This window comes from Dendropsophus ebraccatus, chromosome 5 (assembly GCF_027789765.1).
Source record: "Dendropsophus ebraccatus isolate aDenEbr1 chromosome 5, aDenEbr1.pat, whole genome shotgun sequence".
Taxonomy (NCBI): domain Eukaryota; kingdom Metazoa; phylum Chordata; class Amphibia; order Anura; family Hylidae; genus Dendropsophus; species Dendropsophus ebraccatus.
The window spans coordinates 47,760,759-47,782,769 of NC_091458.1; the positions used below are offsets into that span (position 1 = coordinate 47,760,759).

At 44.4% G+C, this 22,011-nt stretch overlaps 1 long non-coding RNA gene across 2 annotated transcripts; it reads right to left on the bottom strand.

The window, feature by feature from the left end:
- Positions 1–1,054: 1,054 nt before the first annotated feature.
- On the bottom strand, positions 1,055–21,526 carry LOC138793528 (uncharacterized). Of its 2 annotated transcripts, none has more exons than XR_011363291.1 (3): positions 21,441–21,526; positions 4,187–4,272; positions 1,055–1,300 (listed from the first exon to the last, which is right to left on the bottom strand). It is a non-coding gene; the product is annotated as an uncharacterized lncRNA (long non-coding RNA). The 2 variants fall into 2 exon arrangements; XR_011363290.1 differs by having other exon boundaries at positions 1,055–1,303.
- Between the last annotated feature and the right edge of the window lie 485 nt (positions 21,527–22,011).

The window sequence follows — 22,011 nt, forward strand, 5'->3', positions numbered from 1 at the left end:
TTATGCATTAGGTTTTTCTTTTTCATGTGATATCTGGATTATATGACCCCATTCTGTTTTTTCTGCAAAAATTTAGGTTGGGGATATTGCTTTTAGGGATGGTCCGAACAGAGTTCGGTTCGGGTTCGTACGAACCCGAACCCTCGGTAATGATTCCCGCTGTCTGCCCGCTCTGTGGAGCGGGCGGATCCAGCGGGAGGACCGCCTGGAAAACTGGGATACAGCCATAGCCATATCCACGGAGCGGGCAGACAGCGGGAATCTGCTGCCCAGCGTTCGGGTTCATACGAACCAAACCTCGGCAGGTTCGGACCATCCCTAATTGCTTTGTTATATTGTGATTTCTTTATATGTTTCACCCATAGCCGCTCATCTGCTGTACTACTATCATGGTTGTTACAGTACTTACATGTATTGCCCTGTGTCCATTGACTACTTTTTAGTGTTTTTATCTTAATTTATATTACTTATCAGGTGTGCACTTGCACATGCTTCACTTCTCTTTTCATTAGATCTATTTTGATATAGACGCATGTGTAGCACTCTCATTTTGAGGTGAGGAGTGAAATAACATGTTTGTGCGCCACCTAATACAACCGAGAGGTTTTAAGTTGAGTTCAAGATGTGGGTTTAAATTCTTGTCTCCTTTTAACAACAGTGAAATTGTGAATTTATCGTCTCTGACACAATGGGGCCGACTGGGAGCTTTAGCTGAGGTTAGCCCACTTGTTACCATTCCCTATTAACGTCTACAGAATCTTTTTGTTTGCAGCACACACTGGCTACATGCCAGGAATTTCTTGATTCCTGGGGACTAAAGGCTTCCAGCTTATATAGAACTAGAAAAACTGGCAAATGGCCCCTGAAATCATGTTATTATATATTAGTCATACATAAGAGGCTGCCGGGAGGAATTCAGTCTGATAAGGAGACGGTAGCTTTGTCTGACTGGTATTGCCCTACAGATGGTGATACTGTAGTGATGTTCAACAAGACAATCAACAACTAGTACGCGCCCCACTACTAAGGACAGGACGAAGCTGTAGGCTAAGCCTTCATGGACTTGGCTTGCACCTTAAGTGTTTTATCCTTTGATGCTGAAAAATGTAGATGACTTTGGAAAAAGGGCTTTGAGGAATGACAGCACAAGTCTCTCCACTAATGGTTCAACCTCCTGGTAGAAAGTGGCAGCGGGATAAGTCCTTGTAACATCGGTGGAGGGATGTCGCATATTCTCTGTCTACCGCTTTATCGTCAAGAATGTACTTGTTTTCTGGCAGCACCATATGAAGTAGCAGCACTACTGGTGGAAAAAAAAGAAAGCATGAAACATGATATATTACTATTTTGTATATGCGGAATTATGTTTCCGGATGTTCGGAATGTAATATATTTTTTCAGCATGATGTAAGTGTTGAGAATTGTGTGTTCTTATACTGGATGTATGTTGAAGTTTGCAGATTACCAGTGAAGAACCAAAAAGTTTTTTTTATTAATTTGCTCAAACTCATCTACATTGCTGCCTAATATCATTTATCTTGTTCCTTGTAATTGTGGGTAAGTTTTCAGAATTCTCAGAGAATATGAAAGGGACATTCCATGTTATAAGTGATTAGTGTCCGATCATGGATTGTCAGTGCTGAGATCTCCCCTGATCTCGAGAACGGGAGCTTGAGTCTTGTTTAGGAATAGAGCAGAATTGTACATGCACATGCTCCATTCATTGTCTATGGAGATAGCAAAGACGTGCAAGACTCTGAAACAAGCCTTGGGTCCCCTTTCTTGAGAGGGGGTCCCGTGTTTTGACTTTGTACACCCATAGGCTATGTTCACACAACGTTTTTTCAGCTCCGTTTAAATGACGTCCGTTATTTTGAGTCTAAAATAATGTACTTTATTTAGCTGTCTGGCCTCTCCTTAGTGTAAGGTTTGTACATTATTCTAGTTTGGGGTTACTAATTGACCTAATTGAAAAGTCCATAGAATTCAATAGTAAAAACGGTGGAAAAAGAAAAACTGTGTGTAAACAGTAATGAAAAACGTCCGCTGTTTGCAAATGGCGTCCGAAAATAATGATCATTTTCATTATTTTGGCGTCCACAGTAAAACCATCAGTTTTTTAACACATTGTGTCATTGGACGTCCGTCTTCCCATTGACTTCGATGCATTGCCATTGCAGTCAGTTAAATTGCGGCAAAAACAGACTTTTTAAAAATATCAAAATCGGGCGCCTTTTCTTTAAGTTTGGCGTTGTGTAAACATAGCCATATAAAGTTTCTAACCATGGTTCAACAAGGTCAATAGAATTATAATTTTTTAGCTCATATAGGTTCCACTAACTCCTCCTGCAGATTATAGAATGGATTCTATAAAACAAGGGGTCTCTTACTTTGTCTTACTTTTTTCTAATGCTGCTATATGACCTGCCGGAAGCAATTTGTTTTTTCCAGTCTATTCTGTCTGTGTCAGGAACTGTCCAAAGCAGGAAAAGTTTTCTATAGGGATTTTCTACTGCTCTGGACAGTTCCTGTTATGGACAAAAGTGGCAGCAAAGAGCACTGTGTCAGACTGAAAAGAATAAACCACTTCCTGCAGGACATACAGCAGCTGATAAGTATGGGAAGACTGGATATTTTTAAATACAAACCATTTACAAATTTGTATAACATTCTGACACCAGTTGATGTGAATTTATTATTTTTTTTCGCAGGAGTAAAGTGGAGGGATTCTTTAAAAGAAGGTGGCTTGTGGGTTAGATGGTGGGGGTAGAGAATGTAGGAACAGTGGTTAAGGTAGTTTAGAAGACTGGGAAATGTTAGTAAATGTTGGGTTGGTGTAAAGGGTCAGAGCAGTTATGGAAATATGCTTATGTCTCTGCAGAACTCTGGGTACACTCCCAAAACCCGAGAGTCTCATCTGAACTTTAAATTAAAGTTAATATCCACCCCATTTGGAGACAGAAGCAAACAAAGCACAGGTAAGGTGTCAGGTGTTTGGGCAAGGGCTGCATTGACATTGCTAAAGCTGTCCATGTAGCCCTTACTGCCTGATTATCAGGCCATCTAATAGGTACAGTAAACGTGCGCCGATCTAGCTGATCGGCGCTTGTTTACTAAAGTGTTTGGGCCATAGTCGACACGTGTAATAGGACCTTGACTCATATGATTAAAAACATAAATTGGAAAGGGGGGTAGTTGATCATTATTAAATCCTCTTTAAACCTTACCTTAAAGGGAAAATTTAAATGTTGAGTCCACCTGGCTAGAAGTTTTATTGAAGGAAATGCCAAGTAGGGATGGTCCGAACCGAGTTTGGTTCGGGTTCGTACGAACCCGAACTCTCGGTAATGATTCCCGCTGTCTGCCCGCTCTGTGGAGCGGGCGGATCCAGCGGGAGGACCGCCTGGAAAACTGGGATACAGCCATAGCCATAGGCTGTATCCCAGTTTTCCAGGCGGTCCTCCCGCTGTATCCGCCCGCTCCACGGAGCCGGCAGACAGCGGGAATCTGATGCCGAGCGTTCGGGTTGAACCTACGAACCCGAACCTCGGCAGGTTCGGACCATCCCTAATGCCAAGCAATAAATGGGGTTTCTAGTGAGTTTCCAAAAAAACATGGAATCAACAGATAATAGACTACTACAGCAAATAGAGTAAGCTCTAACAAGTAAGTCTAATATAGCAACAGAATTTCTTAATAATAAAGTATTCCTGCCTTTTACATTTCTCCAGACTTTTTTGACTTATCGGGGTCAGCTCCCTAAGCCAACACTATTCCATATATTAATATCATAGCTAGAGGTCGTTGATTTTTTTTTTTTAATTATATGCCTAAATGTTGCATCTGATGTCTACTTCAAGATGACGTTAATATTTCTTTATGGATAACTCCAAAAATTTCTCAAAAAACCCTTTCTGTGGCTGATGCGGAGACCAATGTTTCAGGACCAGTGGGCAGGAAATGTAACCCCTGTTGTATATATTGATACTATATAAATACCAGAGACTAATAAATAACATTTACTGCTCTTCTTTTTACGTTTTTATGACTCCTGCTGAACAAGAGATGCGAGTGGTTGAGACAGGTTGCGTCTCTCAGGAGGAAGTCATGCTACGTGACCGTAAGATGGCATAATAAAATTGGTTTTCAATCTCTTTTAATCAATTTTGCTTCACTTCTCACTTACCGCTAACTAGGAATATGTACACAATTTCTATCGGCCTTGTAGGATGTGAATAAGTGAGAAATCGAAGGTCTTGGTCATGTTCTGGCCTGCAGAAGGGAAAGGGTTGAATTGTTTACAAGTCAGCACTCTTTAATCATCTGTAATATTTTCACCACACGCCACATTGTCCATAAAACCCGGTGGATCAATATAGGACGGAGCGACTAAGATCAGAGTGTTTGAGGATTAGCGCGGCTGCTTCTCAATGTAACTCTCTCTCTAGTATCTGCCACTAAACAAAGACATTGTCTGCAATGTTCCCCCAGGAGAGCCATCTTAATAGGCCTATGGGTTCAATATGCTTCGTCTGTTTCATCACTTAACTCTTTCAGTCAATGGGTAAAAGTAAGACTGGAGGATGGAGCAAGCATATTGAGTGACTTCTCGGTGTTCCTTACCGGAATATTCATGAGTATTATAATAATATGATGCAATGTTATATCCTACAACGTAAATCGGCTCCTAGACAGGCTTATATTATAAACCAGTAACTATACAAAGCAGTGTGGCAATATTGGACTATATGACTAGAAATCTGACTCCAGAATATTATATATTATCATAAAATAAGAAGAAGCACAGAAGTCCAATAGGTAACGATAAAATTGCCAAAAACTAATGTACTATTAAACAGGTAAAGACACGTCTATGTATTCATGAGCTAAAGAGTGAGGTTCCCTTTGGAATCTTTCTGTACAAGAAGCCCAACGTGTAGACGAAAATTGTGCAAAATATGCAAATGTCTCATAGAGGATATGGTAATGAAGTGGCTTCATTATACAGGTCTGAAATATCGGCAGGCAAGAATAAAAGTGAAAGGGTGATGCCAACACGAAAAGCAGGAAATAAGGAAATGGTTGGATGAGGCTGACTATAGGATAAAGCAGGAAATTATAATTATATTTGAAGGGGGGGGGTATTGAACGGTCCCCTTTTGTGTGCAAAACAAGTATATTTCTCCAAATTTACTAACACTGTCGAAGTGTCTTTAAATGGGCCAGATTTATAAATGTGGTCAACCTAAAGCGAATATACCACCAGCTACATGACTATGGGCTTTTTACATTAACAGACCGGCGTCACCAGTCTATTCCGAGGCACTGGTTGGACATGAAGCACTGAGGGCAGCCTGCCGGCTCCCAGTGTGAGGAAACCCCCTCCCTTCTGTGATGCAACTTCCTTAGAATCAATGTAGCTGCATCACAGAGGGGAGGGGGGCTTGAAGTTTTTTATTCCGAATTTTCAGCCAGATTAATTTTTCCGCGCCCTCTTTATATGCCCTGGTGGAAAAGCATGCACCACTTTTTCAACCAGAATTCTGTCAGACACATTGGTAAACCTGGGGTATTATGTGACTATATCCCGGGAGATACCAAATTCACAAATCCTTCTTACAATAATTTACCTATTTCTATTTGTGTTCACAGGAATTGACAGAATTTGCCAAGTGGATCCAAAGCAGAGAAATCATTTCACTTATACTGGCCCCATATAATTGTCAAGGTCCTCTAGTTCTTAATTTCATCTCTCCCCATTAATAATTTTTACATCGCAGTTAAGGATGGTCCGAACCTGCCGAGATTCGGGTTCGTATGAACCCAAATGCTCGGCAGCAGATTCCCGCTGTCTGGCATTTGAATTCAGTGACCTATGTACTGTAAGCTTGCTCTGACCCTGTATACCCATTGTACACCAGATTACTAACTGGTGGACTTTTAAAATTTGATATTTTTAAATCATGGCTTTTATGATCAAGTACCCAAAAATCTAAGACTCAGGAATGCTCAATATTTTTGCTTCTGGTTTTAATGAACCAGATCAGTGACCTGCCAGTGAACACGATAACCGCCAGGTTCTCAAAAGTTGTAGAATATTGATTTAGAAATTCTGCTTAACAGATTTCGCGAAAGCTGCTCCAAAAATAAAGTGAGCAATTATCTGTATCGCTGCCCCCAAAAGAAAGGACAAAACTGTAATATAATAGGATTTAGAAATGTAATAACTAACAAAAACAGAGCATATACATGGAAGACAGCAAGTAAGTCAAGAATATGAAAAGATTTTTCAGACGTGAATGTCTAGGGAAAAGAGACAGACAGCAATAAAATACTAGTTAAATTAAAAGCCAACAAATTTCAGTTTTGCTCTTTGTCATAACTTCCTGTTTTTGACTTTGAGTTTAAATTTTTTTTTTTTTTACACATGCTCATTACTAAAGCTGGCCAAACTCATTAGACTTAGGGTCCATTTACACAGAAAGATTATCTGACAGATTATCTGACAAAAATTTGAAGCCAAAGCCAGAAACAGACTGAGATTTCTCCTCTTTTCAAATCCATTCCGGGCTTTGGTTCAAATCTTTGACAGAATCTTTCTGTGTAAATGGACCCTTATGCTGGGTTTACACTGAACGATAATTGGCCCGATCGTACGATTAACGATGTTGGAGTAACGATTTTTTTTTCATAACGATCAGCGTTTAGACGGTACGATATATCGTATGGAAAAATCGTTGTGCGATTGTTTTGTGATCGCGCGCCCGCAGCCCGCCCCCCCGCTCGCAGCCCAGCCCCACGGTCAACCGCAGCCCCCTGCGCTGCCCCGATCGCCACCCCCACTGCCGCTCCGATCAAAGTTGTGTCCACTAGAAATATTTTGGCAGTGTGCAAAAACTGAAGCTTGTGTTATTAGACAGGTTTTTTATAATAAATTCAATAAGAATATGAGTTTTGACATTCATTTTCAAGCAGCCTGAGCCACTGTTAAAAATCTAAAATACTTTTAGGCTGTCAAGTCTAATTTAAAACTTAGGCTAGATCACTTATGTGTAATTTACAGAAGATGGTAGGCTAAAAAAGTCAAAATTAGCCATTTTGTCTGACCATTATCTTATATGTATAGCCAGCTTACAACTGCATTTATAGATACCTACATGAGCCTTTAAATAGGCCACAACTATCATTTAAGGATCGGTGTGCAGTCACTCTTGCCACCAGAAAATCAGGTAACTATGGACATGCACATAGACAGAGTATATACATTTAGGGGGGGATTTATGAAGACCAGCAGACAAGTACGCAGGTCTTACATTAAGCCCCACCCCTTTTTCGCATCAGGATTCACTAAGAGGCGTACGCCTCTTAGTGAATCCGGCTGTCTGGGCGCCCGAATCTGCGCCCCCGGCGTACCAAATCTACACCTGCTTCCAGCAGGTGTGGATTTGCATCATGATTTGCACCTGCGAGCAGGCGTAAATCATGATAAAAGAGGCACGGGAGGAGGCCACGCCTCCTCCCCGCCTCATCACGCCCCGCAAGCTCCGCCAGCCCACCTATCAGGCGAGCGTTGCACACAGGAGACGTACGCCAGGGAGGGGCGAATCTGCACCTTCTCCCTGGCGTACGCCTCTGACGCAAGCTTAGTAAATCCCCCCCTTAGTGATAAAGTGTCTGAAGATCATGTTGTTGTAAAAAGCTGGTAATCTCACACCATACATCTCAGAATATACAGTATCTAGAGATAAGTTATCAAAGGACACAAATGTAAATGGTTAGTAATGAACATTTAGGGGGAAATTTATTTTAAGGGTTTTGCGCCAATTTTTAGAGGAATAATTGGATTTTTCGCCCATTTTTGGTCTAAGCTCTATTTATGAACCAGTATTGAACAGGTGAATATTTTTTAGATGCAACTTTTTTTCAATCTGCCTGTTTTAAATATTCACCCAAAAGTTCACATAATCTGGGATTAGCGCCCAATTTATCATTTGTGACTTTTTAAAAAGTCACGCAAACAGGTGCAGGACTAGATCTGGTCAGTACCAGGTGAATATAATTGCGCAATTTTTGCATTTTTGCGACTTTTTACTTAGATACATTCACTATGGCAGTGCTACATTTTAATGAATCAGTCACAAGCTTTTGGAACAAAATATACACCAATCCTCATTAGAATAGTTGCACACATTAGACTCCTTAATAAATGTCCCTTTTAGCTCCTATATGCTGTTTATTGTTGGCCTTTACTGCCTTGCTGCACAACCCCAATGACAATGAAGCTTTCTGATGAGCCCTGAGTGAGTCCAGGATGTTTAACTTGGTTGTGTTGAGTTCACCAGAGCAGGACTCTCACTCTTTGAGAGGGATGAGAAGGGAACCCAAGCTGGGAAGCCCTAGGCATATGAAAATATGCTGTTATGGTTGTTATGTTGTTTCTTCAACCTCAAATGTTATCATTTTTTAATTATTTGGGACTTCATACTTTTCGTGTTGGTACTTACCATTATGGATATGGTAGATATGTAGTTATAACATAGTTATGTAAGCAGTGGGATGAAAACAAAATTAACCCCACTTAATCCAATAAAAAGAAAAAAATCTTCCTGACTCTTGCTGAAAAATCCCTGGATCAACATTGTACATTAAGGCCAGGGTCACACAACGTAAAAATAAAGGCTAAATACGGCTCTATTTGGATAAATACGGCCTGAAAAAAAGAACATAACCATTATTTCAGATCCTATTTATCCAATGTCAGTACCTGTTCAGAGCAGTAGCAGTAGCAGTTCCTGACATGGACAGAGGTGGCAGCAGAGAGCACTGTGTCGGACTGAAAAGAATACACCACTTCCTGCAGAACATACAGCAGCTGATAAGTACTTAAAGGCTCAAGGTTTTTGTTTATTTGTTTGTCTGTTTTTTATAGAAGTAGCTTACAAATCTGTATAATTATCTGACATCTGTTGATTTAAATAAAATTCTCTGGAGTATCATTTTAGTACTAGTAAACCTGATATTGTGTACATGCAAAATAATTACATTTTACTTTAATCCATAAGCCTTTTATGATTAACTACCTTAGCCATACCAGCATAGGAAGGATGAATCCTGGGACTCATTACGTTTTTTCCCTTTAGTTACCCATTTCCCCAGCTATTAGGAAACCTGTCTGACCATTATTCACAACTAGTCCAACAATTTGCTAATCCCTACATCCATATTTTTTCATTCAAGCGCATGAAACAATGAATGCTGTAGCTCACAGTCAGGTACGTAGCGTCTCTTGTTTGAGCCATCACTTTTGTCTTCCCCTGCTGTAACAGACAGAGGCAGTGAAGTGTGTCCCTCTAAACGCTGAGCATTCTCCCAGGATGACAGCACCAGTCCTGCCAGGAAGACTGACAGCTACTCTAAGACCAGGTCTGTATACTCTAAATTAGATGGATTGTAATGGAAGTGCTGACAGCAAGCGCCACTTTATCTATGTTTTATAGTATAGAATAAAGGGATCCATATTTGCATTTTGTGGTGACGGTAAATAAAGCTAGGGCTACACGGAGCTGTATGCAGTAAAACATTTTGCCACTGAGTATTCATATGTGCAGTTTTTATTAGGGATGTTGAAGCTATTTAAATATTACTCTGTGAAGGAAAAAGTAGTTATTATACTCAGATATAGCTCAGAAGACTGCTATTAGGCTGGAAGCACATTTTTTATGCAGTTTTTTTTTGTCAGAGGTGGATCCCTCTTTTATATTTCTCATTCCTCTGGAATCCCCTCCGGCCTTGGCTCAAAAATCTGCACTTTGATAAAGGGGTTTTCCGGAGAACACTTGCTCCCACTTGCCACCACAGAAGTATACCTTCCCCGACAACAGCCTTAAATGGGCACTGTCATTACCAATAAATAATTATAAGTCAGCAGGGGGTGATATACTACATTTTGCAATTTACTTTATTTATTGTTTTGCCTGAAATACAACGCTATACATTCAGCCAATAGGTGTCTCACTTACTAGAAAACTGCAGTTGAGACTCCATCACGAAGGCCATTTGGTCTTTAGTAACAGCAAAAAAGAGACCAAATGCAGGAAGTGAAGTCAATTGGTGAAGTGAAGATGAATGCTGATTGGTCAGCAACCGTGCACTGCTGTACAGTAAAATGCAGAAGCATGAGCAACACAAAGGGGCATTAACCCCTTAACGAAAACGGGCGTACATTTACGCCCTCACTGACTGGGACTTAACGCAGGAGGACGTAAATGTACGCCCTGGCGCGGTCCCGGGCTATGGAGCGGGCTCACAAGCTGAGCCCGCCCCATACCGGGTGAGGACCGGCTGCTATCTGCAGCCACGTCCCCACCCTCAATGACGGGCGCGCCTGCCATTGACCCCTTAAATGCCGCAATTGCACCACGACCGTTCGAGTATAAGTGACCGGAGCATCTCCGGGCACTTAACAGTCGGGACCCCCGCAGCGTGTCTGCGGGGGTCCCGATCGCTTTTCCTGACTGCCTGAGGTCTCTTACCTTCCTCTGTGCAGTCCTTGGATCGGTGTTCTGATTCAGCCTGCCACAGGCAGGCTGATTTAGAAGATCACAGATAACACTGATCTCTGCAATGCTATGGCATGGCAGGGATCAGTGTTACTGATCTAATATATGCAAGTGATAGTTCCCTAAGGGAACTATAATTATGGGCCAAAGTGTAAAAAAAATAAAAAATTGTTTTACAAAGTGCCCCAAAGCCCCTCCCCCAATAAAAGTGTAAATCACCCCCCCCCCTTCCCATTGCATACATAAAACACAGAAAACGTAATAAAGTTAATTAACATATTATACACCGTAGCGTGCGTAATCGTCCGATCTACTAAAATAAAACAATAGTTTTCCTGCACGGTGAACGGCGTGAAAAAAAAGCGGTAAAAATACACAGAGATTGCTTTTTTTAATGACATTTTATGTATAAAAAATTTAAGAAAAAGCGATCAATACATTTGATCTAGAAAAAAATGTTACTAATAAAAACTAGAGATCATGACGCAAAAAATGACACCCCATACGACCCCATAGGTGAAAAAATAAATGCGCTATAGGAGTCACAATAGGACCATTTTAAATATGCCTATTTGCAAATAAAAGTTTTACTGCTAATAAAAATAGTAAAACGTAAGAAAACCTAGTAACCATGCATATCGCTGTGTTCAGACCGACCTATAGAATAAAGGAAAAATTGCAGTTTTACCGCAAAGTGGATTACGTAAACATGGAAGCCCCGCAAAATTTGCCGAATCGCATTTTTTGACCCAAGTTCACCCCATAAATGATATTTTGGGGTTCCGTCATTCATTTATTGGCAGATTGAAAGATGCCATTATAAAGTACAGCTGCTCCTGAAAAAACAAGCCCTCACATGGCCCTGTAGGTGGAAAAATTAAAGCGTTATAGGTCTTAGAAGGAGAGGAGGAAAAAACAAAAACGCAAAAGTGACAATTTAAGGCCATTTCAGGCTCTGTCCTTAAGGGGGTTAAACGGCCACTGGAGCAGCAAAATTAAAAACAAAATGGACAGGATACAAAATTCAAGTGTTAACTATATATTTGCCATGACAGGTTCACTTTAAGTCTAGGGCTTTATGATGACTTTGGTCATACAACTACAAGTCCCATCCAAGTCATGCAACTAAAATATTTTATGTGACATTCTGTTGCGCGACTAGGGGTTGTCCAGCGGGAAAAAAATTCTTTCAAATCAACTATCAGAAAGTTATATAGATTTATAATTTACTTCTATTAAAAAAATGAAGTCTTCTCATATTTATTAGCTACTGTATGTCCTTCAGGAAATGTTGTTTTATTTTCAGTCTGACACAGTGCTCTCTGCTGACATATCTGGCCAAGACAGAAACTGTCCAGAGCAGGAGAGGTTTTCTATGGGGATTCATAGGAAACTGAGACAGAGTTCCTGTCTTGGCCAGAGATGTCAGCAGAGAGCACTGTGTCAGACTGAAAATAAAACAACATTTCCTGCATGACATATAGGAGCTAATAAGCATGAGAAAAGTTTAGATTTTTTTAATAGAAGTAACTTACAAATCTATATATCTGATACCAGTTTTTTTGTAAGAAAAAGATTTTCGCTGGATAACCCCTTTAATAAAGTTGTCACTAGATTGTTAACAAAATGGCCAAGTTGCAAAGGAATCAAAAGCAAATCACAGTCACACACAGCTTGCATTGAGGTATATGATAGCAAGGTCACATACAATTTAGCTGTGCCCAAAAATTCATCAACACCATGCAACACCATTCACTAACATTAGGTGTGATGTCACATGATATTGTGGGGTGACCAAAGTCATCAGGTAGTCCTAGCCTAAAAAAAAAGTATAATGATAATTTGCAGTTTGCTTGATGGGGGATTGAATGTGTTTTTAGAACCTGCAATTTCTGAGCAGAGCCATAAAAGTCTCAGTGTAGCCCTAGTCTTTTTTGATACTTCAAGTGGACTGTAACATCAACTAAATATACCCGTTTATAGACAGTATCAGAACATTAATTGATTGAAAGGGTCTCTACACTACAGTGTAATATTGTCCCGACACATGGTGTGACAGACAAAATGAAAAAGACATGTCTATCACATTCAGTAGGGACTGAAGAAAGGGGTTACAGGGGGGAAAAAAAAGAATCCTTTTTAACCCTTGTTGATCCAGAAAAGGCAAAACACCCTTAGGGTATGTTCACATAACATTTTGTGAGGCGAAAATGCAGCTGTATTTTGTTTATTACAGCTGTAAATAATATTCACGATCATTATTTACAGCTCTAATTATCAAAATTCAGCTGATTTTTCACCTAAAAAAACATTGTGCAAACATACTTATAATGTATGGTCTAATTTATCCAAAAACTTAAAAAGAAACAATACTGTCCTATATATTTTTAATTTTTAAATACCTAATATCATCAGCATTATAGGAGGTCCCCAGGGTCAGAGACTATCCAATGCATGCAGAATACCATTGACAAAGGTTGTTAAAGCCATGGGGATGGGGTCGGGGTCCTACTGTGAAGGCACCAACTCTGTCTGAAGAACTACAATTCCCAGCTGGCCCTACTACATCTGCCATCTCTCACGTGGTTGTGGGAGATATTCCCAGTCCAAACCTTAAAGTGGAACTCCGGATAAGAAAAACTTGTTTTGTATTAAAAGTACATTAAAAGTTATATAGATGTGTCTATACAATGTATTACCATATCTGTATGGTTCTGCCACACTGGTAGCTGATAGAAATCCAGGAAGTGAAAAAAAATGCCCCCTGTGCAAATCCACATTGTCTCCTGCTCCTGCTGCTATTCCCCCTTAGGAGACAAATCTTCCATGCTCTTGTCTCACATTGTGTGTGTTTGCCGAGATCAGGCTGAGGATGCAGACAGGGGGCAGGGCGTGATGTCACAGGAGGCTGGGCTGGATCCCCCAATCCCCTGAGTGATCCAACATATCTGAATGGCCAGAAGCAGGTGTTGTACTGATTTCTCTAATTGTGCAGAAGTGTGCAGTGAAATTAGGGCTGTGTTCACACATGTTGGAGTGTCATTGCATTACTGCAGTGTATTGACAAAAATGATGCAGTAACACAAGTAAATAATGCTTAACGGCAGAGAGGATCAGAGCCTTATTGTGGGGCTCAACTTCATAGATAACAGATGCGTGCTGTGTGGTGTTACAGGTAGAGAATACAGCGTGCTGTGTGGTGTTACAGGTAGAGAATACAGCGTGCTGTGTGGTGTTACAGGTTGAGAACACAGTGTGCTGTGTGGTGTTACAGGTAGAGAATACAGCGTGCTGTGTGGTGTTACAGGTAGAGAATACAGCGTGCTGTGTGGTGTTACAGGTAGAGAATACAGTGTTATGTGTGGCAGGGGAGTTGCTAGGGTCCTAAAACATCCGGGGCATGGGCCCTCGAGTTGACTTCTGCACTGACGTTACACACACACACGCACTATATATATGTGTGTGTGTGTGTGTGTGTGTGTATACATATCTTTTTTTAAAAACAGATGGTCATATAGGCTAGCATTTGAAATAGTGACGTTGTCGTCTTCTCTGATCTGAGTCGCTCACTTTTCTCTTTCTTTTCTATTCGGCCCAAGCCATAACCCGTCTCTTCAGAATCTGCCAGGAAAAACATTTTAGGCTCCTTGCTCCAGCACACACAGTAATTAGGTCTCCTCTGTGCCCTATCTGTGCTTCCATATAGTATAGGCCTTCTCTATACCCCACATAGTAGTAGACCCCCCCATCCCTCTGTGTCTGCCTAAATTATAGGCCTTAACTGTGCCTCCATATAGTATAGGTCCCCATGCAGCAGTCCTCGTGTAGTATATGGCCCCCTGTGCAACACACCCTATACAGTATATGCCCCCCCTTGTGAATCATACCCCATATATTATATGCCCCCCTCTGCTGTGCAGGATCTCCATATGGAATATCCCCCCTGCTGTGCAGCATCCCCATATAGAATATCCCCCTGCTCTGCACCCAAATATAGTAATAATGCTCCCTGCTCTGCTATCCCACATTGTAAAATGCCTTACTGTGCCCCCATATAGTAATATTACCCCCTGTGGCCTCCATATAGTAATAATGTCCCCTGATGTGCCCCCATACAGTAATTATGTCCCCTGCTGTGCACTCAAATATAGTAATAATGCCCACTGCTGTGCCCCCATATAGTAATAATGTCCCCATGCTGTGCCCCCATATAGTAATAATGTCCCCATGCTGTGCCCCCTATATAGTAATAATGTCTCCTGCTGTGCCCTCCGTATACTAATAATGCCTCCTGCTGTGTCCTCAATATAGTAATAATGCCCCCTGCTGTGCCCCCATATAGTAATAATGTCCCCATGCTGTGCCCCATATAGTAATAATGTCTCCTGCTGTGCCCTCCATATACTAATAATGCCTCCTGCTGTGTCCTCAATATAGTAATAGTCTCCCCCTGCTGTGCCCCTATATAGTAGTAATGCTCCTGCTGTGCACCCAAATATAGTAATGTCCCCTGCTGTGCCCCATATTGTTAAATGCCCTTACTGTGTCCCCATGTAGTAATAATGCCCCTTGCTGTGTCCCCCATAGTAAAAATTCTCCCACTGCTGTGCCCCTATATAGTAAAAATGCGCCTACTGTATCCACCATAGTAATAATGCGCCTGCTGTACCCACCATAGCAATAAAGTTCCCCCCTCTGCCTGCAATAAACCTGCCCCACACACTACCCCACCTACGCACACTACCCCACCTGACCCCCCTACACACACTCTCCCACCTGACCCCCCCTACGCACACTATCCCACCTGACCCCTCCTACGCACACTATCCCACCTGACCCCCCCTACCCACACTATCCCCGCCTGCCCCCCCCCCTACACACACTATCACACCTGACCTCCCCCCCCCCCCCCGTACACAAACACACTTACCCACCATCCCTTCTCACACATACACACTACCCCACCTGGCCGCCATCCTTACATACACACAGGGGCTGGCTGGCAGGCAAGTTTTAGCCTGGGGGGCAAGCACACAGCACTGACCCATGAGTCAAGGCCAGTCACTAGGGTACATTTGCCCCCCGAACACTATACGGGGGGCAAATGATACTAAAATACCATGACCACATATCACCACCACATAATGACTAACACCACTATACTGTATATAATACACTATATACAGACCATTTATACCCCCCTACAGCCAGCATATTATAGCACAGATACTGTACATCCAGTGAATCACAAGTGACCTGTTCTCTGATTGGCGTCTTCCTCTTCTGTTGTCTTCCCCACTTGGCCCAGGCTGTCATGATGACTTCTTCTGGTCCCAAGCCATCTCCACAGAATCTGTCGGACAGAATCTGTCAGAATCTTAGGCTCTGCACTTTTATAATACCTCCTACCCACCTCTATACAAGCGACTAGTTACTCCCTCCCCATATAGTAGCCAATTCCCCCATAGTGCCCCATATAGTAGCCAATCCCCCCATAGTGCCCCATATAGTAGCCAATCCCCCCATAGTACCCCATATAGTAGCCAATCCCCCCAATAGTGCCCTATATAGTAGCCAAACCCCCCATAGTGCCCCATATAGTAGCCAATACCCCCATAGTGCCCTATATAGTAGCCAATACCCCCATAGTGCCCTATATAGTAGCCAATACCCCCATAGTGCCCTATATAGTAGCCAATACACCATATAGTAGACAATCCTCCCATAGTGTCCCATATAGTAGCCAATACCCCCAATAGTGCCCTATATAGTAGCCAATACCCCCAATAGTGCCCTATATAGTAGCCAATCCCCCCATAGTGCCCCATATAGTAGCCAATCCCCCCAATAGGGCCCCATATAGTAGCCAATCCCTCCAATAATGCCCCATATAGTAGCCAATCCCCCAATAGTGCCCTATATAGTAGCCAATACCCCCATAGTGCCCTATATAGTAGCCAATACCCCATATAGTAGCCAATCCTCCCATAGTGTCCCATATAGTAGCCAATTCCCCCATAATGCCCCATATAGCATCCAATCCAGCCCCCTCCCCTAGCCCCTGTCCTACTAGTGACATTAGCCTGGCCCCCGCACTTCCCCACCAGAAAAAAAAAAAAAAACTCACCTGTCACCCCTTCCCAGCAGTTCCTTTCCCAGCAGCGCGCGGGCTCCTATGATCTTCCGGTGCAGGCTGCATAGTACAGAGACGCTGCTCACATCGCATGCCCCTGCAGCCTCTATAATTCATTATAGAGGCTGCCTAACACAACCGGCGCAGGCAGCGCCTCTGTACCATGCTGCCTGTGCCGGAAGATCACCGGAGACCACGTGCTGCCAGGAGAGGAACTGCAGCTGTAGCGCTGCTTGCTCCCAAAGTGTCTGGCAGCGGGCGGCCTCCTTTTGACTGCGCGGTGGCGGCTGTCAAAATATTCACCAGCTGGGTGCCGTAAATCGAGCGGGGAGAGAGGCGCCGCAGGAGCGTGGAGACGCTGCAGCAGTCCCTCCAATGGATGACGTCACTGAGCAGCCTGTCCCCAGCGTGTGGTGCGTCTGTGGGGTCCGGCCTCTGGGCGGGGGGAGTGAGGGGATAGAGAGAGCTGCCGGGCGCCCGTGCAACGTCCCTGACCCTGTAGCATAACGTTGGTAGGCAAAAGATTCGGGGCAGTGAATTTCCTATCCGGGGCACTGGCCCCGAATCTTAATGCCTAGCAACACCACTGCTGTGTGGTGTTACAGGTAAAGAATACAGTGTTCTGTGTGGTGTTACAGGTAGAGAATACAGCGTTCTGTGTGGTGTTACAGGTAGAGAATACAGCGCGCTGTGTGGTGTTACAGGTAGAGAATACAGCGCGCTGTGTGGTGTTACAGGTAGAGAATACAGCGCGCTGTGTGGTGTTACAGGTAGAGAATACAGCGCGCTGTGTGGTGTTACAGGTAGAGAATACAGTGTGCTGTGTGGTGTTACAGGCAGAGAATACAGTGTGCTGTGTGGTGTTACAGGCAGAGAATACAGTGTGCTGTGTGGTGTTACAGGCAGAGAATACAGTGTGCTGTGTGGTGTTACAGGTAGAGAATACAGCGTGCTGTGTGGTGTTACAGGTAGAGAATACAGCGTGCTGTGTGGTGTTACAGGTAGAGAATACAGCGTGCTGTGTGGTGTTACAGGCAGAGAATACAGTGTGCTGTGTGGTGTTACAGGTAGAGAATACAGCGTGCTGTGTGGTGTTACAGGTAGAGAATACAGTGTGCTGTGTGGTGTTACAGGTAGAGAATACAGTGCTGTGTGGTGTTACAGGTAGAGAATACAGTGCTGTGTGGTGTTACAGGCAGAGAATACAGCGTGCTGTGTGGTGTTACAGATAGAGAATACAGTGTGCTGTGTGGTGTTACAGGTAGAGAATACAGTGTTCTGTGTGCTGTTACAGGTAGAGAATACAGAAGGCTGTGTGGTGTTACAGCAGTGGCGGATTATAATGTGGGCGGTTTGGGCGGCCGCCCGGGGCCCGAGGCTCCGGGGGGGCCCGTGCCACGCCACTCTCTTGTGACTGCAAGCATTGTTTTCCTTGAGGTCACAAGAGTCCGGCTGTCCCCGGCTGATGTGCGGCTGCCTGGGGTGTCCCGTCCTATCCCCAGCAGCGCGCGCATCAGAGAGCTCCCCGTGCGCCTGTGGCTGTGACTTCCGGCGCATGGGGAGCTCTCTGATGCGCGCGCTGCCGGGGATAGGAAGGGACACCCCCGACAGCCGCGAATCAGCCGGGGACAGACTAGGAGGCAAGAGGCTCAACGGGGGAACGGATGGCAGGTGAGTTGTGTTGTGTTTTTTTGTGTGTTTTATCTGCTGTGCACAGGGGGGGGGGCCATCTATAAGGGGGGGAAGGGGGGACCATCTATAAGGGGGGAAGAGGGGGACCATCTATGAAGGGAGCCAGCTATGAGGGGGGAAGAGAGGGACCATCTATGGGGGGGGGGGAAGAGGGGGCCAGCTGACATCCTCTGTGCTGCTGTGACCTCCCCTATAGATCATCACCCTCCTCTCCTGAGATCCTCTGTGCTGCTGGGACCCTGCAACTTCCCCTATAAGATCAGCACCCTCCTCTCCTGATATCCTCTGTGCTGCTGTGACCCTGTGACCTCTCCTATAGATCAGCACCCTCCTCTCCTGACATCCTCTATGCTGCTGTGACCTCCCCTATAGATCAGCACCTCCTCTCCTGACATCCTCTGTGCTGCTGTGACCTCCCCTATAAGATCAGCACCCTCCTCTCCTGACATCCTCTGTGCTGCTGTGACCCTGTGACCTCCCCTATAAGATCAGCCCCCTCCTCTCCTGACAACCTCTGTGCAGCTGTGACCTTGAGGGGGGGGGGGGGGGGGGGACAGCAGGAAACCAGGTGGCAATGTGTTTATTGGGGGCAACAGTGGGTGAACAAATGGCAATATGTTTATTGGGGGCAGCGGAGGTGGGGTGGACAATGCTTACTGGGGGTAGCAGCAAGGGTCCAAACATTATGTTTATTGGGGCCAGCAGGGAGGGGAGGCAGGCAGTGTTTATTATTGGGGACAGCATGGGGGGTTGGGGGGGCAGTAGCGGATTATAATGTGGGTGGTTTGGGCGGATTGACCGGGGTGGGGGGCCAGGTTGGGTGGACAGCCCGGGGCCCAGGGTACATTTAATCCGCCACTGTGTTGCAGGTAGAGAATACAGGGTGCTGTGTGTGGTGTTACAGGTAGAGAATACAGGGTGCTGTGTGTAGTGTTACAGGTAGAGAATACAGGGTGCTGTGTGGTGTTACAGGTAGAGAATACAGGGTGCTGTGTGTGGTGTTACAGGTAGAGAATACAGGGTGCTGTGTGTGGTGTTACAGGTAGAGAATACAGGGTGCTGTGTGTGGTGTTACAGGTAGAGAATACAGCATGCTGTGTGGTGTTACAGGTAGAGAATACAGCGTGCTGTGTGGTGTCTGGGTCTGGTCCTGTGGCATGGGGGTTACAGGGCCGTTCCATGGCCTCCCTTTCCTGACTGTGCACACCTGCGGGGGTGGTGGTCGCTGACTGGCACAGTGTGGACTTAGTGTAGGGACCCATGTGTATCAGATACCTGCACGCAGTACATGGGGCAGTGTGGCTTGATCAATTCACATACAGAATTCTGATGTTTTTATGCAGCCGAGAGGTACTAGTATCAGCCATAGGTGTGAGGTGCAGCACTCTTTTTCTTCCCTGAACCGTATTTTGTTTCTCTCTTTTCTCCATGTTTTGCACTCCTCCTGGTGAGACCCACATGACTGCAATTAGCAGGAGACACCTGAGTGCTCATGGTTTTAATCCCTCCTGTCTGTCCCATTCTATCTTTGATAGCTATGGTGAGTGCAATACCTTATCCAGACTTGTGCTGTTTGGGGGCAGCTTCCTCCGCCGGTGGTGCTGGCTGGGTTTTGCTGTGGCATTTTTGGGTCTGGTCCTGTGGCATGGGGGTTACAGGGCCGTTTCATGGCCTCCCTTCCCTGACTGTGCACACCTGCGGGGGTGGTGGTCGCTGACTGGCACAGTGTGGACTTAGTGTAGGGACCCATGTGTATCAGATACCTGCACGCGGTACATGGGGCAGTGTGGCTTGATCAATTCACATACAGAATTCTGATGTTTTTTATGCAGCCGAGAGGTACTAGTATCAGCCATAGGTGTGAGGTGCAGCACTCTTTTTCTTCCCTGAACCGTATTTTGTTTCTCTTTTCTCCGTGTTTTGCACTCCTCCTGGTGAGACCCACATGACAGCAATTAGTAGGAGACACCTGAGTGCTCATGGTTTTAATCCCTCCTGTCTGTCCCATTCTATCTTTAATAGCTATGGCGAGTGCAATACCTTATCCAGACTTGTGCTGTTTGGGGGCAGCTTCCTCCGCCGGTGGTGCTGGCTGGAGTTTGGTGTGGCATTTTTGGGTCTGGTCCTGTGGCATGGGGGTTACAGGGCCGTTCCATGGCCTCCCATGGGACCACAATGACTACATGATGACATAAATTACTTCAAATAATTCAGTAACACAATGAAACTGCAATGTGTGAACACAGCCTAAATGTTCTGCAACAGATTTGGTCAGGGAATAGGCAGGGTGGGGGACTGTGATGAACAGCTGAGGGAAAGCAATGCATTCTGGAACCTGTAGTACTGTGTACAACTGATAAACCAGGAAGTACAGAAACACAAAACCGAACAAAATCCCCCAAAACAAATGGATTTTTGGTAGTTTCAAAAATGGAATATATAGGTAAGTAATGCTATATGCTTCTGCAGAAGTTTCATTTTTTTTTAACCTCTACCTGGAGTTCCCCTTTAAATAGGTTGAAACCTATAGACCTGCTAGATGCAAATGGAGAGTCACTTTAGTATACTGCGGCAAGTTATATATCAGTATACCGTTATTTTATCGCATTACAGCGATTTCAATAACTGCTCTGTAAGACATTAGCTGCTCTGCAGTGTCGCTCCCAGATAATTGAACAGGTTACTGCCAAGTACCCACACAGATTATAGGTGATCACTGGGTATCCACAGTGTGATCAGGAGATTGTGGGAATAGCTTCAATTAAAAAGAGATTTTCGGAGGAAGAACCCCCACCTACTAGAACCTTTTATATTACACCGCTTCCGGTAAAACCTACAAAGCTTCATTGAAGTGATTTACCGCTTCTGCTAAAACCAGTTTATCTGGTAGATCATTCACAGCTGGGTATAGCTCATGTAGTATTGTACCTTTTTCATAATAAGAGATTGAAACAGGTTTTTTTTTTTCTTTAACTTTGAGATAGCTCTTTTGCCTTTTTGCCTTTTAGGTGTAATGCTTTTCATAGTGTATGAATACGTCTGTACAAACTTCTCACCTCTTCTGGCAGGGAAATGTTATTGCACCTGCCCCGAACCCAAAGACCCATGGAAGGGCTCATCAGCCAATAAGGGGGAGATTTATCAAACATGGTGTAAAGTGAAACTGGCTCAGTTGCCCCTAGCAACCAATCAGATTCCACCTTTCATTTTCCAAAGAGTCTGTGAGGAATGATAGGTGGAATCTGATTGGTTGCTAGGGGCGACTGAGCCAGGTTCACTTTACACCATGTTCAGGCCCGGATTGGTAATCTGGCGGGCCGGGCAAATGCCCGCTGGGCCGCCAGATTACCAGTCAGTGGGGCCGCTGGTCCTGCTGTAAACTTGCATCGGCCCTCTGCAGTGGCTGAGAGAACAGTGTGGCCGGCCGCCGCGCTGTTCTCTCAGCCTCTGCCAGTGTGACTGGGCCGGAATATTCCTCCCCTGCTCCCCCCTCCCCTCTGCCTACTTCCCTATACCTCAGCATAACGGAGGTGCCGCATAGGCCGTCTGCTTCAACTTCCTCTCTCACATCTGACGTCATTTCCTGCAGGGGATCAGCTTCCTGGAGGAGAGAGGAGAAGAAGTTGC